This window comes from Perognathus longimembris, chromosome 1, assembly GCF_023159225.1.
Source record: "Perognathus longimembris pacificus isolate PPM17 chromosome 1, ASM2315922v1, whole genome shotgun sequence".
NCBI lineage: Eukaryota > Metazoa > Chordata > Mammalia > Rodentia > Heteromyidae > Perognathus > Perognathus longimembris.
This window is the reverse complement of record NC_063161.1, coordinates 139478359-139494894: the sequence shown is the minus strand read 5'-3', so window position 1 is coordinate 139494894 and position 16536 is coordinate 139478359. Positions and strand designations below refer to the sequence as shown.

The window sequence follows — 16536 nt, the reverse complement described above, 5'->3', positions numbered from 1 at the left end:
TACACATACATACCTTTATTTCTATTTATTTATTTGTACCAGTCCTGTAGCTTGAAATCAGGGCCTAGCTACTGTGTCCCTGAGCTTTTGTGCTCAAGACCAGCTCCCCTACTGGCTTTTTGCTGGCTAATTGGCAATGAGTCTTACAGTCTTTCCTGCCTGGGCTGGCATCGAACTGTGTTCCTCAGATCTCGGCTTCCTTTGTAGCTAGGATTAAAAGCATAAGCCACCAGTACCCAGTATATATATAATATGCATATGTATAGGCATACATATATATATTTAATTTTATCAGTGCTACAGGTGCATCATTGTCATTCACATTTTACTGGACGGAAAATCATGGAGACAGAGAGATTAAGTGACTTACTTATAAAAGTCTCACACTAGGAAAGGATAGAGACAAATTTCAACCTGCACTCATGCAGTTTTGTCCAATTACATACTACTTTCTCAAGATGACTATAGCTCAGCAAACTGCATTTTCACCCAGCAAGTGCAAGAAATGACTGCCTAGTAGAAAACTGCAATTCTGATATTTCAACAGCAACGAAACTAGTGCCTAGTGAGAATCTATGTTACTTACATACACATCTCTATGTATGTATGTATGTATGTATGTATGTATGTATGTATGTATGTATGATCTCTCTATCATCTATCTATCTGTCTATCTACCTACCTACCTTCCTACCTACCTACCTACCTATCTATCTGTGGCCAAGTACCTAGTCGTTCTTCAGTCAGATCTAACCACACTAAAATCCAGCTACAATGGGCAAACTTAAAGTGCATTATTTCCCATAAAAGCTGCCAATCCAAAGGGGAAGACTAACAAATGACAATCTGGCCCAATGATTCACAGTGCCACAGTGCCACACCCAGTTATTGTTTATATTTCTTAGAAATCATGGACTCCTTTTGTGAGATTAAACAATAACCAATATTCCTAGCAAATGACATGTTCACTTTGTACAAAAATATACTAAGAAGTTTCCTAAATTGGGGGGACAGAAAGGAACAACATGAAAAATTCTTCCTTTACAGTCATCATCTTGCAACACAGTGATTTTCTTTTTCACTGGATGATGTAAACAACTATTCCAATGAACCATACTAAAGCTACAGAAAAAGTTCATGTGGTAAGAATATAAAACCAATCTAGCCAATGTGGGATTATTATTTTTCTTTTTGGCTTCAAGATCTCACCTAATATGTTAATGCTTCAGTTATATTTTAATGCCTGGAAACCAAGATAAGGCATGTAGTATGTGCAAAGAATTTTGCTACACACTTTCCTGCTTAGGCAGGGAAAAGATCATGGGAAGGTGGCAGAGGGGAAGCAGAAACACCTTGAAAACCAGGTGCTCACTGTTCATTGAGCTGCTCCAAATAAGATCACTAACACTTACCTGTGCTGGGGTCAATTTTGATAATTGTAGTTGACGTCTAGAAACAGGGTTATGAATATAATTACCATGAAGCAGCAATTGGGCAATCACAACCTAATTAAACCCACAGACTAGATTATCTTGTTTTCCCCTAATAATCACATAACATTTAACACTTGCTAATTTCAGGACCTATGGGTGATGTTCATTCATTATTAACAAGCTACCGCCACTGGTCAGAAAAAGAATGGATGAGTTACTTGGGAGGTTGAGTCAACTTAGGGCAGGGAAGAATTTCAAGGTCAGCAATATTTCTTTTCAAACTCCTTTATTTCTCATATCCCCTCTTTATCAAATTACTATCTAGAGGCCAAGCTAGGAAAAAAGATGGGTTGAATGACGAAAAATTCTGCACACGTGGAAGGATGTAATTCAGCTTTTGTACATAATACTACTTTAAGTGATCTATAAATTGTGCTTTAAAAAAAAACAATAACCATGAAAACTTTAAAAGTGTGATTTTGTTTTCCTTTCAATGGATGATCTTTGGCCAGGCCTGCATACTTAAACTCTATGTTTACTTCCCTGGGTCCCCAGGCTTCCTCTCTGATGGCCACTGAACCCACACAGGCATGTCAGTGCAATTCACCTTGCTTTCTGCAAAGTAGTTCCTGAGGGTAGTCTGGGTAGTGTAGTCTCTGCAAAAAGTCCTCTAAATCAAAACTCTGCCCAGATTCATATGCTTTGGGTGAGTTTATTTTTCACTCTCAATGCTATCATTATTTTGTTTCTAAACTTTTTCCTATAAGAGTTCTTCATCTAAGGAAATGATTGTTTGGGGGACTGGAGATTTAGCTCTGTGCCTAGCATGGGAAAGGCCCTGGGTTCAATCCTATCACTACAGAACAAAAGCCAATGGTTTCCATAAGTTTGGAAGACAGTGGCATAGATAAAGTAAAAATGAATAAGTATGTCCTCTACTCTACCACACTTTTGGTGACATATGCTTGTTTTTCTACAAAAGTTTTGGTTATAGGTATGTCTAGGGATCGACCAGATTGCTAGCACAGTGAAGATTTTGTAAAGCCTTCACTAATTGCTTTGGGGCTGAAGAGTCTACTCGGCAGTTAATGTCCAATATCTTCTTGTCTTACAGAACAACTATGTTCTGTAGAACATAGAACACAGAACACTAAGAGTCTTTCAAAAGGGACTCTAAGAAGAGAAACATAAAACACTTGTACTCAAAACAAAACAAAAAGAAAAAAAAAAAAAGCTAATCACATAGCCTGAACAGGTAGATGCTTCTTTGTTTTTTTGTTTTTTTTTTTGGCCAGTCCTGGGGCTTGGACTCAGGGCCTGAGCACTGTCCCTGGCTTCTTTTTGCTCAAGGCTAGCACTCTACCACTTGAGCCACAGCGCCACCTCTGGCCTTTTCTATATATGTGGTGCTGAGGAATCAAACCCAGGGCTTCATGTATATGAGGCAAGCACTCTTGCCACTAGGCCATGTTCCCAGCCCCCAGGTAGATGCTTCTTAAAGATTCATATGTGTAAGTACTTTATTAGTTGACTATGATTTAAAAATGAGGTGTCTCCTGCATGAACTTTTTGTCCCCGCCCCCCCTCATCTCCTTTATAACTCAGAAGATTGTAAAAGATATCTTGTCACATAATTGCAATTGGTTTTATCTCTCATATCAACCAATATATTATCATTAATTTTCCTTCCAGAGCACCAAGGGTATCATTCTGGCAACTGAAAGAAATCTACATCGGGAACATGAGCTAGTAGCAAAAAAGTAATAACCAAGGTGAAGGCAGTGGGGCGGTGGGGCACAGGACCCACCAGCAGAGAGATAGGATGCTATGGGCAGCCATCTTCTGTGTGTATACCTGGATCTCCTCCCTGGTGGACTTGGGTACTCCCTAACCCTTGTTTTCTTCAACAATATGTACAGTTCCTAGTTTTGAAGAAAGTATTTCCTAGTATTAGCATCAACTGTGGGTCAATCCAAAGGAAGAAATAACATTTTTTGAAAGTTTGCATCATGATATTTATTTATTTATTTATTTATTTATTTATTTATTTTTGGCCAGTCCTGGGGCTTGGACTCAGGGCCTGAGCACTGTCCCTGGCTTCTTTTTGCTCAAGGCTAGCACTCTGCCACTTGAGCCACAGCGCCACTTCTGGCCATTTTCTATATATGTGGTGCTGGGGAATCGAACCCAGGGCCTCATGTATATGAGGCAGGCACTCTTGCCGCTAGGCCATATCCCCAGCCCCCGTGATATTTAATATATAGGATTTGGTACAATGTTTTGATGCAGCAATCATACTTATTCTCTATTGGTCATGCCTAACATCAAGACCACATTCAACTGGCAGCTGAAAGGAGAGATGTTCTTGCAGCTGAACTCTTGACAGTCCAAAGAAAACCATCTCCACACACATCCCCTTCCCCGTCACTGCTATTAAATACTAATTAATAGTCTTCAGAGACTACTTAAGATGGAAACCACAGAAGTGAAAATATTCTGGGTGGTATGGTGGTATGTTTTCTGTTTAAATCATTACATGCTGATGTCTCTGTGTCCCTTTTTAGTCTGTACCTCAGCCTTCAAATTGTACCCCACAAGAAGGCTCTCTAGCTACATTTCCACCAGCTTACCTGCTGATTCACTGGTCACAAAAAATGGTGATTGATGACATTTGTGGGTTAGAATGTCTAACCATTCTGCACTACAATGGCCTCCAGTGATGTTTGGCTCAAGCAAATGACCGTAATCCCAAACTGAAAACCATCAGGTAGTGGTTCTGACCCATTCCTTTCCTCTCAGAAGTAAGCAATATCTTGGTTGCTCATTCATTCTTGTACCCAGAACATAGAAGAGAAGGCTCTATGGATAACCTTAGAGGACGATCACATTTTCTGCCCATCAATAATGCAGCTATTGTCTACTGCACTCTATTCTTTACAACATTCATTTTTCCAGGAAAATTTCCGCCACCCCTACTTAATCAGTTCCCTCAAGTTTTCATCTATCCTTTGTCAAAAAGGCCAAAATGTGTAACCCAGAAATCACATAACTCGTCTTCTAAGGTCAATTCTGTTGTTTCTTTTTTTACAACAGGAACTTACTGCTCTTCATATTTCACATGCAATAGGTACCAGATTACAAGGTCTTTTTCTACTTGCTTTACTGTTTTCTTAAGAGCAGCAATACCTTTCTTCTGGAAGGTTCTTCCCATTGGGCAGACCTCTTCTATCTGGTCTTGTCAACTTTATTCCTCTGCCTCTCTTCGTTTCCCTTTCCCATACAAGCAGTATCTCCTTCCCAGCAAATTTCCACCATATAATCGCAGCAATACTTTAGCCTACTTTTCTGTTAGCTTAACAACCCTGTCTATTTTCTACTTGTGCTGATGCTACTGTTTGCTTTTCTGACGGGCTAATCCATGTATCCTTTCAAGGCCTAACTTCCCCTACCACGATAGCAGCTGGAGCTCTAATTCACAGGTGCCTTCCAAAGCTTTTCATTAGCAACAGAAATGAGATGGTTTAGAAACCTATTTCTTAATCTGCAGGTGAGTATTGGAACCTTTGTGCAGCAAACATCTTTCAAGTATCCCACATTGTGCCACTGCACAATTATTTTCTGAGTAATAAGTACAATGTGATGGGCACATGTGCAGTGCTAATAGGGAGAATGTTCCCTCCAAGGAAATCAGCTTTCAACCCCCCCCTCCCCAACTTCCCCTCCACATACCCCCCTTCTCCCTGGCATTTCCCAGCTCAAGAGAAAAACACTCAGCAGACTGGAGAAAAATTGAAGAATAATGGCTTTCCCTTCTTACATCTGAATAGGTTAGAGAAGACTCCAACTTTGATGGCCTTTGCTTGTGTTCTGGTTCAACTGGCCAGACAAGGGCTTAGGGAGCAGGTTTGGCCTTCTCCAGCTGGGCCCTGTAGGGGATAAGCTTCTCCACAAATCCAGGGCTTAATTACTTCTGACACAGTTGTCCTGCCTGGGCCTCCAGCTCCTTTTGTGTTCCTACCACTCTGAAGCCAAAGGTAAGTAAGTCTCTGCTTTACTCACCTTGGGCAAAAGCTTCATTTCCTACCAAGTTGATTCTAGAACATTTTCATGAAGATCCATTGCTTTCTGGTAGTATTTTTCCCCCCTATCTTTGCTTGTAGGTTCTTGGTTACAAGTCTGCTGACATAGCTAGAAAAGAACTTTCTGAAAGGTGCTCTGAGGACCTTCAAATGTTTTTGTTGTTGTTGTTGTTTTATACAAATAAACACCTACCAACCCTCCCTCCAACCCAGTGAGCTAGTTCTGTCCTTTGAATGAAGTTGGAATGAGATATAGGCAGGCACAGCTTAAGAATTTTATTAAATCCAGAAGCAACATACAGTGAACTGAACAAGCAAATGCAGGAAAGCCAGGAAATCAATACCAAAATACCCATGACCTGGCATGAAGAAAAAAAAAAAAAAAAACCCTCTGCCCTCCAAGAATAACTCAAGAAGAAATGTCTCCAGCTAGGCATGAAGAAGGAATGCTTTGAACATACCAAGGAAGCTGCTCACTAGAAGCAAAAGACAATGACTTCATAGTTGACAGCACCAGCACATTCACCTCCCTACTCCTCCAAAGAAGAGAAAAAAAGCCAACATGGTATAGCTACATATCCGAAGATCTTAGGAATGCTTCTTGTCTTAAAAAGTCTGAGCATGAAGACCCATTTTATGACAGTATTTCCAAGTCACTTCCAACGGGCTCATTTATCAGTAACACAGCAACAAAGTTCAAGGGGACAAAATGCCAAAAGGACTTCCTAGCAAACTGCAACTGCAATCTAAATTCATAGGGGAAAAAAAAATCTACTTTCCTACACTTGGTAACGTCTCCTGGGGCTTATATATCCTGAAGACAATTCAAGGAATGATTATCGTCTTTCTAACCCCAGTCTTGTTTCTTCTCCCTTTAGCACTGGCATGCAAACCATGCTGTTTTAACTTCTTTCCTGTTCTCCCAGTTCTTCTGGAACATTTTATTTTCGAGAGTCAACTCATTTGGAGGAGTGCCACACTGAGGTTCAACTGTTTACAGTGCTAGCTGTGCTTCTGCCAGAAGTCCACATTCAGTCCTATCTTCTCCAGACTGCCTCCTGGGTTAAGAATTTATGCATTCGTGTGGAAGAAGCTTAGAAAATGTAGAAACTTCCAAACATCACTCTTCATCCTTATCAAAGGATTTTGGATCACCCAAGAGGAGACAGGAATGGAAATGCATGTCACCCTTCCTAATGTATGCTCCCATCCTACATGGTTAAATGTTATCTGTGTTATCAAAAGTTATTTGAATGATGATTGCATGCATACTAGAGGAAATAGGCAATAGCCATTGCTCTGAAAGACAGAACTGAGCTCCAAGTAGATACATGAAGAACACAATTAGAAGAAAATGAGGAACACTGGAAAATCACTAGTAATTGTTTGAGATGGAGTTTCACCCTCTCAGCCATTCATCAGCATTACAAAACAAAATCTTTCAAAGCAGCCAATTTGAATCAGTACCATGTTGCAAAACAGACCCTCAAAGTCCAATTGTGGTGGGGACTTTTGTAAGTTCCAAAGAAGGGCATTTATTTGAAATAGAATTCCAAGCCCTGGAAGATGATGGAACAAATAAGAGAGAGTTTTGTTTTTTAAAAAAGCACAGTTACATACTCAATGTAGCTAAGGTCTCATGAACAAGATTGTGTCTCTGGATCTCTGGATCTATGTCTGAAGCACCTATGCTCAGCTTTGAGTACCCACTACGTTAAATTCAAGGAACTAGAAATCCTTACTCCTGTCCCACTAGTGATGACTATAGTATCTCTGAGAGCTCTGGGCCCCAGAGAGGAAGACAGCTGTTTCACTAAGTGCAGTTGGGGTAGTAGAAAGGGCACTTGGTTGCAGTCAGCAGACCTGGGCCTGTGCTGTGCTTGCTCCTGGCTTGGTGACAGCTGAACTTTCTTACCTTGTGCAAGTCACTTCATGTCTTTATGCAAATTTCCTTCTCAGTTAAAAAAGAAAGGGGTGAAGGGAGGCTACTTAAGCATATCTAATGCATAAAAAATTGTAGCTTCTAAATTGGAAGTTTTGCCTGATAAGTATTAAATACCTACAATTCCTAACTCACACAGTGTACATGTTTGTCCATTTTTAAGTGACTTTAATATTCTACTTGGGAAATAATACTATTGCTTATAACCCCTACCCAAACCCTTAATATCCACTCTCCAGATTCCACCATACTACACTAAATGCCTCTCTTTCTTATTTTTTCAAGCAACCTTCCCCAAACTAAGTCTTGTGCTATTAAAAGAGCCTAGAACTTCCCATTTCCTTGCTAGAGCTAAAATTAAACTGTCCATTCCTTAGGGCTCAACATAACATCTGCCAGATGTCTTGGCATAGCACACAAGGAGAGGAATTTTTGTTTAGCAATATCTACAATCTCCTATTTTCATATAATCAATTAATTGGTCACCAAACTCCAGCTAATGTTTCTCTCAAAGACATCAACTTCAGAAGTAGGTGAATCTCCCCAGACACTTACTTATACCAACCATCCTGTTGTACAATCTGAGTTCATTATTTGTATGGTTCTTCATTCATAGCTGTAACATTATGAAATAGTATTTCTATCCAAGTCATCAACTTAGAATATTCTACATGGATCTGTTGATTCTCTAGCCCATGATAGAATGAACTATAAGTCTGAAAAGGGCACAAAGGCTAAGGTTACCTTGACCAAGAACTCTCAACATCAAGAAATAATTCAAGGCAGACTAGATCCTATTACATTCCATCACACATTAACAGGACTCATTTCCAAGGCAACTTTACCATTCCTTTCTTTCAGGAAAGCTGACCACAAGTACTCTAAAGCCCATTAGTAGACTTGGATTGTTTTTTCCTTACTATCTTCCGGAAGACTCATTAGGAGAATAGACAAAGAGTTTTTTTCTCTGAAAGTTTTTTCCAACTCCAAGGACAAAGAGGAGAAAGTGGGGTATGGTCAATGAATTAGATTGATATAAAACCAGTATTAATTAGATTGCTATAAAAGCAAACTCTAGGAAGCATGAAGACCTCAAAATAATCTCTTGTATGCAGTACACATATTTCACAAATATGTCTCCAGAATGATTCTTTTTCCCTTGGGTTATATTAGTACCTGGCAGAAATTTGCATAGCAAACCTTATGAACTTGATATCTCAAAAAGAAAAAGGATCTTTAAGCTTTGTTGACCATTGAGAATGCTGAATTTGGTGGCATTTTTAACTTCTTTGATAATGATTTATCCAAGATACTTAACTCAAGTGTATAGATCTAAAATAATTCAAGAAACAATGCCTTTAAATATCATGGAATTTCTCAGGTTGATGAAGTACAACAGACATGACTGTGTGTTTCTTAGATAACCAATCAGAACATATTCTCAGACTCCAAAAGCACCAGAAATGTTCAACTAGGAATGTCCATGAAGACACCAAATCTCTTAGTTATAAAGACAGCAGTTGAGTCAAACAGGTGGACTGGTACTCTGAAATCTTCTCCCACCAACTCTGCCACACACTGAAATAAATTAATCCCCTGCCCAGTTATCAATAGCAATAAAAAGGATATCATGAAAGTTTGCTTCAAGATCAACATGTCTATGCTTGCATAGCATATAGTTAACAAGATGCAAAATTATGATACTTTGCTAAATAACTCTTTACCCACTGCATCTGAACTTCCAAGTATGAGCATGCAGCATCATATATATTTATGTGTGTACATGTATATGTATATAGGTGTATATATATATGAGAGAGACACAATGACAGCATCCCATTTAAGAACAAAAGTAATTTTATCAAAAGGTAACACACTAAAATTGAATATAAAAGGGATGATTCTGGGTACCAGAGAAGCCTAAGATGGTTCTAAAGGATCAGAAACCTGAACAGAATATTTTCAAATGAGTATACACATGAACTGAAAACCACACATCTTCATCTGTACAAATAGTTTTACTTCATTGACCATGGACAATTATCAGCTAAAGAACCATGTATTTCCCCCTCTCCTTTCACACCCCACAGAAGAACAATAACCCTCAATTAATGACACAACTGTTTGGCTTGAAAAATGTGATGTTGTCATATAGAGCATTGTGCATTTGCTGAGTGACACTGCTACCAGCTACTCAACAGAATATAATTACATCTGGAATCAAAAAACCACTTTAATATGCACAGGAAGGCTGTAGACATAAGGAACTTACACACACACAGACACACACACATACACATCTGATACATAATGAGAACACAAGGCAAGAAAAAGGCTGGTGCAGGTTGCTCACCAATGTGCTCCTTACTGCTGTTGGAAGCTGGTACTTTCCTGTATTCCTACTTGGTTGAAAGCAGTGTACAATTAACCCCCAACCCTAGAATGTATACTAATTGGTTCTGAATTCCCTTCAAGTTTCCATTCCACTCTGTAGTCCTCTCCTACCTTCAATAGTCTACCTCAAATTCTTCCAACATCTTCCCTCATCCTCAAGATGGCTACCTTACCTAATGGAAAAGCAACATCTTCATGGTTGGCTTTTTTTTTTTTAATCAATCCCTTAAGCATTCAGAATTTAGTTCTTTCCTTAGGTCAGTTTCCCACATTCTCTAGAAGTGATCTGTGAAGAACTCCAAAATAATGTGTGTACACTGGGCTAGGAATGGGTCTTTTCTTTTTTCCCCCCAAATCATCCACACAAAATGTCTTCCTACAAGATGAATAAATTCTTCCAATTAAAAAGGTGAAGCTACCTAGACATAGGATTTCTCAACTGACATAATTTGCTTCCATAGTGACATTGTTAAGAAGATATTGCAGGAGACTTACAGCACTTGAGAACACAGGGTGAAAATAGCAGAAGGAAAGAGAAAGGGGGAAACAAAGGAGCTAGAAGAAGGCCTAACATAGAAATGGAGCAGCCAGAAGGGAAATGGAGAACCTGGAGAAGCTGGTGTTAGTCAATCTTAGGGTTCTTTAAGATCTATGCAGGAACATTTGCTTTGCCTTGCTTTTTTGAAAGAAACCAACCCAAACAAGACAATAAAGTCTTGCAGTGCATCCAACATGATAACCCTGCCTCAGAACTCAAAAGAAAAAAAAATTTTTAAAGACAAGACAAACCAACAAACAAAACTCAGCTTAGAGCCACCACCAGGTTCACAGTGAGGAAATAGCATTTCTTGGTGACTCTGAGGAGAGTTAAAGTTGTGAGAAGACCTCATTGGAAACGTATAAGGTTTGTGCCTTTCCTTCCCTGAAGGAGGTGAAAACCCTTCAGGTCCACTCCAGAGGAAAAGAGGCAGGGAGGGGGAAAAAAAAAAAAAGAATTCCAAAAGTTTACTTTAAAATGGGAACAAATGTCTCAATAACTTGTGAAAGCACTCCTTGGGTGGGAGAAAAATCTGAGGAACCCTTGAAAGCCCTCAGCTCCCTGCATAATGAATAGCCAGTGAGAAGCCACCACAAGGTCTCCCTCTGGAGAGAGAGTAGGCAGGCAAGCCTCCTCCGCCTCCGCCTCCTCCAGCCATCACCAAGAGCTTCAAAATGGAGACATTCATAATTTTATAAACACTTCTCATCTCAGCTTTGTCTCCTGGAAACCCACTCTCCTCCATTTTCTGGTGGAGTTGCAACCTGACAAGCTTCACCTGACTCAGTTCCCAGCTCTCAACCAAACACTGGACACTTCCTCAAATAAGAATCATTTTAAGAAAAGAAACCTGCCAGCAACCTTCCAGAAACAAAACCAAAGCAAACCAAACAGCCAACAACAGACACCCCGACACAGCCCCCCCCCCCCCCCCCGCCCCGGGTCCCCCAGCTATGGGAGAAAGCTCCAACTGGTTGGTCTTTCCCCATCCCAGACGAGTGCTTAAAAATGAAACTTTTTTTTTCTTTTTTTTGGGGGGGGGTTGGGAAGGAATAGGAAAGGAACTCCAGGCAAGCCTCCCTCCTTTCCTCCCCTGTAGGTCAAGAAGCTACAATGAAAAGAAAATGAAGGTTCCTTCAGGACTGGTGAACAGCCTGGAGAATGAACGTGAGAAGGAGCTTTGTGTTTGGGAGTCTGGACTGGAACCAAAGCAGACAGCTTGCAAATGGAGGACAGGGAGATAAAGAAAAAGGAAAGAGAAGATCTGTTCCAGCGAGGGGCGGCTGCGGCTTTCCTCGTGCCTCGCAAGGAGGACAGACCCCTGGGAACCACACCGGGAGTGAGACGCCCCCCTCCAGGCCCCTGCCTTCCTTTCTCCTAGCCTCAGAGGAGCGCCAGGCGTGTGTAATGGCTTCTCCTCTCCAGAAACCGTTGTCCTCCTCCACCGAGACGCCTCGGAACCCCCAAGCCTGGTGGAGACAGCTCCTCCGCCTGCGCGCCCCCCACCCCAACCCTGGCCTGCGCCCCCTTTCCTCCTCGCCCACATCCTCAGCAGCAGCCCCCCCCCCCCCAACACATCCTGACCCCGCATCCCAACTTCGGAGAGAGAGAGAGAGAGAGAGAGAGAGAGAGGCAAATACCTGAGAGAGAGGGGGGTGCCAATCCGCACGGCTGTGCCATCGGGCGGGGGACAGGCAGACAGAAGGGGGGGGCAAGGGAGGAGAGGGACAGAGAAAGAAAGAGGTCAACCCGCTCAGGTCGGGGCCGCCCGCTCGGAGCGCTCCCTCCTCTGACCCTCGCTCGCTCTCTCGCTCGCCCTGGCTCGGGCTCCGGTCTCCAACCCTCCCGCCCTCCGCCCCCTTCGCCGTCCCTACTCCGGTCCCCACACTCGCTCCGAGCATCCCCGTCCTGAGATCTCTCTTCGCACTCCTCTTTCTTTTCTTTTTCTTTTCTTTCTTTCTTCTTCTTCTTTTTTTTTTTTTTTTTTTTTTGGCCTCCCCTTCTCGGGATGGAACTACCATGAAATTAATTAAGCCCCGGCGCTCGCTCTCCCCACCCCCTCCCCAGCCGCCCCCCCCCACCCGTGCAGAAGGCGCAGCCAGCAGGAAAAGCACAGCCACCTCCAGTGCCACCCCACCACCTTCTCCTCCTCTTCCTCCTCCTCCTCCTCCCCCCCTGCTGCTCTCCCTCCTCCCCCCCTCCTCCTCCTCCTCCTCCTCCTCCTCCTCCTCCTCCTCCTCCTCCTCCTCCTCCTCCTCCTCCTCCTCCTCCTCCTCCTCCTCCTCCACCTCCTGCTTCTCCTCTCTAAGCTTCTCCCCAGCCCAACAGCCAGTCCATCCAGGGGACTTCCTCTCCTCCCGGCGCCACCAGCCCTCCTGGCCCGAATGAATGAGTGCGTTTGTGCCTCCGCCGCCCCGCGCTCCGCTCTCCTCCCCCCGAGCACTCGGACCACCCAGAGGTGCTGCTTTAATTGCAGGAACTTACAGAAGAAGCGTCCCGGCGCCGGGAGGTGCTTCGGGCTCTCCAGCCCCACCGCCTCCTGATCCTCTTTCTCTTTCTCCTCTTCCTGCTCGGGTTATTGTTGTGGAAGTTGTTTGGGAGTCTCATGTGCTTCTGCCGGGTCTCAGCAATGGAGGATCGCCATCTTCCCTGCCTTCCTCGGCTCCTCAGACTCGCTGCAGCTGCAGATGACCTGAGATATCTCTCTCTCTCCCTCTCTCTCTCTCTCTCTCCCTCTCTCTCTATGCTCTTCTCTCCTCTCCTCCCTCTTCCTCGCGCGCTCTCCTCTCTCTCTCCTCTCCCTCCCTCTGTGTCTCTCTCTGAATAATGAGCAACTAGAGAGAGAAAGCAAGACAGAAAGAGAGAAGACAATCTTCTGCTGCCATACAAAACGCCGGAGCACCAGGGGGTGCGCGAAGCCTTCCTAATAACAACAACGTTCAGGAGAGAGGAAGGAGGGGAGGGAAAGAAAAGAAAGATCGGGGGAAAGGGCTAGGGGAAGGGGGGAAAGGGAGGGGGGAAGAATTATCCTAAGAGCTTGGAGAAGCGCAGAAGGAGACGCTGGAAGAGATGCTCAGGCTGTGTGGCTGCTGTCCCCCCTTCCCTCCCCCCCCCCCCCCCCCCCCGCTGAACCCCAGAAGGAGGAGGCAAGGTGGTTGCAAAGTTAAGGCTGGGACATTGTCTTTGTCACTCAGAGCAACACAAGAGCCAGGCCAGTGAGATGCAAGAAGAGGAGGTGGCGGCGGCCGTGGAGGAGGAGGAAGAAGAGGAGGAGAAGGAGGCAGAGGAGGAGGAGGAGAAGGGGAGGGGGGAAGAGATGAATAAAGACTTGCGGGGAAGGCGGTGCGAGGAGCGCGGCCGCAGGGACCGAAACGTGCGCGTTTGCGTCCTGGAGGCTCCAGATCGCCCGGGCGGGTAGAGGAATCTGAAGACCCTGCCCTGCAGCTCAAAGCCTACCCACCATCATCCTAGCCCCAGGCGCCCAGCCCCGGCCCTCGAGGGTCCCTCACGCGCATCCATCTAGAGGCCAATCTTTGGTAAAGAACCTAGATGGGAAACTAGAGGTTGCAAGTCTTAAAACCTTGTTCAACCACGTGGGGCTTTTTAATTCCTTCCCTGCGTGCGAAGTATCTCCCAGTGAAAAAGCTCAAGTTGTCCATGACTGGCTCCTATTTGGATGCCGTCTCCTCTGAAATAAAGACTAATTTTTGCGTTTTACTTCTTTTCTGCTGCAGAACGGGAGGCGAGGTGGAGGGGGCGTAGGGAAAGAACCCATCCTTGCAAGCTTCGGAACCACCACTTTTCCTAACTTGTGTGAAGTGTTTTGACTGCGCACCAAAAAGGGGGAAAAATGCCTACTTAAATAACTTTACACCCTCCAGCCCCGCGTTGTTTGCACTTTCTGGCTGATCATCTAAAGCCCCGGGAAGTAACAATCAGCGCTCCTAATGATAAGGTGTCATGGTGTTGAAGACAAGAGAGCCAAGATCAAGCGTTCACCCCTTGAATTTTTATTTAGTGCAATTTTCCCCAAATCGCTCTGAACTATCTCTTTTGCAAAAGAGTAGGTTTCCACCTCCAGCCCCCCCCCCCGTTTCTTTCTCCAGGTCAAATGTCTCCTACGGCTTTTATTGGATGAGGCATGGGGTGGGGGGGGGGGAAGCGAGGGAGACTACAGTATCAAAAAAATCAATGCAGCAAATCAGGAGCAAATGAAGTTCAAGGGCATGGGCTGGTTTTACCATTTCTATTTCTCAGATCCTCGAGTTGGACATCAACAGCCTCAGGAGAGAGAGGCACGCAGCGCGCGGGGCAGACCTTAATTAAAGTTTCTTTTGTCCGCGTCTGAATTGGGGGGAGGTAGGGAGGGGATGTTGTTGGATTCCTTCGCATTGAGGGGCGCGCATCCGGTGAAAGCACCGTGTCGATGATCGAGGCGGGATTGTCCTCTTCTAATACTCGCTCCTCTCTCTAACCATCCCCCTCCCCAACAGCCTGGACAGATACACCCCTAAATCCGTACAATACAGAGGGAAAGAGCAGGCGCGCACAGAGTTGGTTCACGCCGGATAGTAGGATTTCATAAACACATCTAAAATCCTCATTTTTTTCCCCCGAAGATTTTTTCCCTCACCCGCCCCTCTTCCTCCCCCCTCCCCAGGCCCATCCACTACCGATTGTATATTCCCGGGCAGAACCTCTCACCCTGACGCACGATCGTCACCCTCTTCCAGTCAACACTTCCTGCCCTTTCCTCCTCCTACTCACATTGAAAAAGCACGGGAAGCCCTAAAAGGGTGTTGATGGCCGGGGGTGGGGGGGGGGGTGTGCGGTGATTAAATAAATAAATAAATAAATGACCCTGTGCGGGCGGTGGAGGAGAAAGGAGGGGGAGGAAGAGGAGTTGGGGAAGAGAGGGTGAGAAAAAAAAAAAAAAGTGAGGAGAGAAGAACCAGGGGGAGAAAGGAGCCAAGCGAAAGGAAAAGGGGAGTTAAAGAAAGAAGAAAGGACAGGAGGACCGGGAGGCTGCTCTGCTTTGTGCATAGCCGCCGGGACTCCCCTCATCCAGGTTGCCCGATGGGACCTGGGGAAGTCCTGGTGCCCAGAGCTCCTCCCTAGCGGGACCCCGGGAGTGTCTGAGCGCCGGCCGCCGCTCCCCCCCCCCTCCTCCTCACCCCCCAAGTCCTCGTGGCATCAAGAGCCGGCGCGCCAGGTCCCCAGCGTCCCGGGTTGACAATTTACCTCTTTGTCTTTAATATTAAAAAGAGAGAGAGGAAAAAAAAAAAGCTGACTTTTTGTGTCCAGCTCGGTAGTGGGAAAAATAACCATCGCATTTCAGGTGGAAAGCTCCTGTGACCCGCTGGGTTTTGGAGGCTGCGATTAAATCTTCCTCGACGTGAAGGTACCCCCTCTGGGTTGGCTTGGGTCGGAAGTCCTAAGGTGTGTGTGGGGAGGGGGGTCGCCCTTTCCCCTCCCCCGCCCGCCTCCCCCCTCCGGGCGGGGGGGGGGGTGTGGATGCGGCGTAGGGCACCGGAGGGTGGAGGCAGAGGAAGACGCGGCGGGGTCAGAGGAAACCTTGGGTGCCAAGGCTCCTGGGGCGGCGAAGGCGTTCGCAGTCGGGGAATGAGCCCTGGGGAGGAGCCTTTCAGGAGCGCGCGAGCGCGCCCCAACACGCCTCCGACCTCATAAACCCACTTGGCAAAGACCGGGGAAGCCGCTTGGCGGACCGACTGCCGTGAACTCAAGAAATTAACCTTGCGCGCTACAATTAAACGGGCTGCCGCCCTTTCCCACTCACCTCGAACGACCGAGACAGACAAGAGCTCCCGAAGCGGCCGCGGGGGGACCTGGCTCCACCCTCCCGTCCCAGGAGAAGCGGACAAAAAGGGGAGATGGACTTGGAGATGGCCCCGCCCTTCCAGCGCTCCAATCCTTGGAAACCAAACCTCCTCTCCAAGCTTCCACGTCTAGAAGGGACAAAGACAGCGTGGAGATCCAGACGCTGATGGGGAGCTGGTGGCTGGCTGCCTTCTGCTGTGGGTGGATGGGGGGAACGGGCACCATAGCTGGGGTTCATCCCAAGTGGAGCATCCGAGGGTGAGCCCCGGTGCTCCTGGGGTAGCAGCACGCAGGCTTCCCAAAGTTGCCAAG

General features: G+C 45.4%; 1 protein-coding gene across 3 annotated transcripts in view; it reads right to left on the bottom strand.

The window, feature by feature from the left end:
• Znf462 (zinc finger protein 462) overlaps positions 1–16307 on the bottom strand; it is a 144327-nt gene extending 128020 nt beyond the window's left edge. The window contains exon 1 of one of the 3 annotated variants that reach the window (XM_048338554.1): positions 16184–16307. The gene's annotated coding sequence lies outside the window, so the exon portion shown is untranslated. Of the gene's footprint in view, positions 1–12870; positions 15222–16183 lie in introns of those variants that run through there. The other 2 variants (XM_048338545.1, XM_048338564.1) reach the window with 2 other exon arrangements.
• Between the last annotated feature and the right edge of the window lie 229 nt (positions 16308–16536).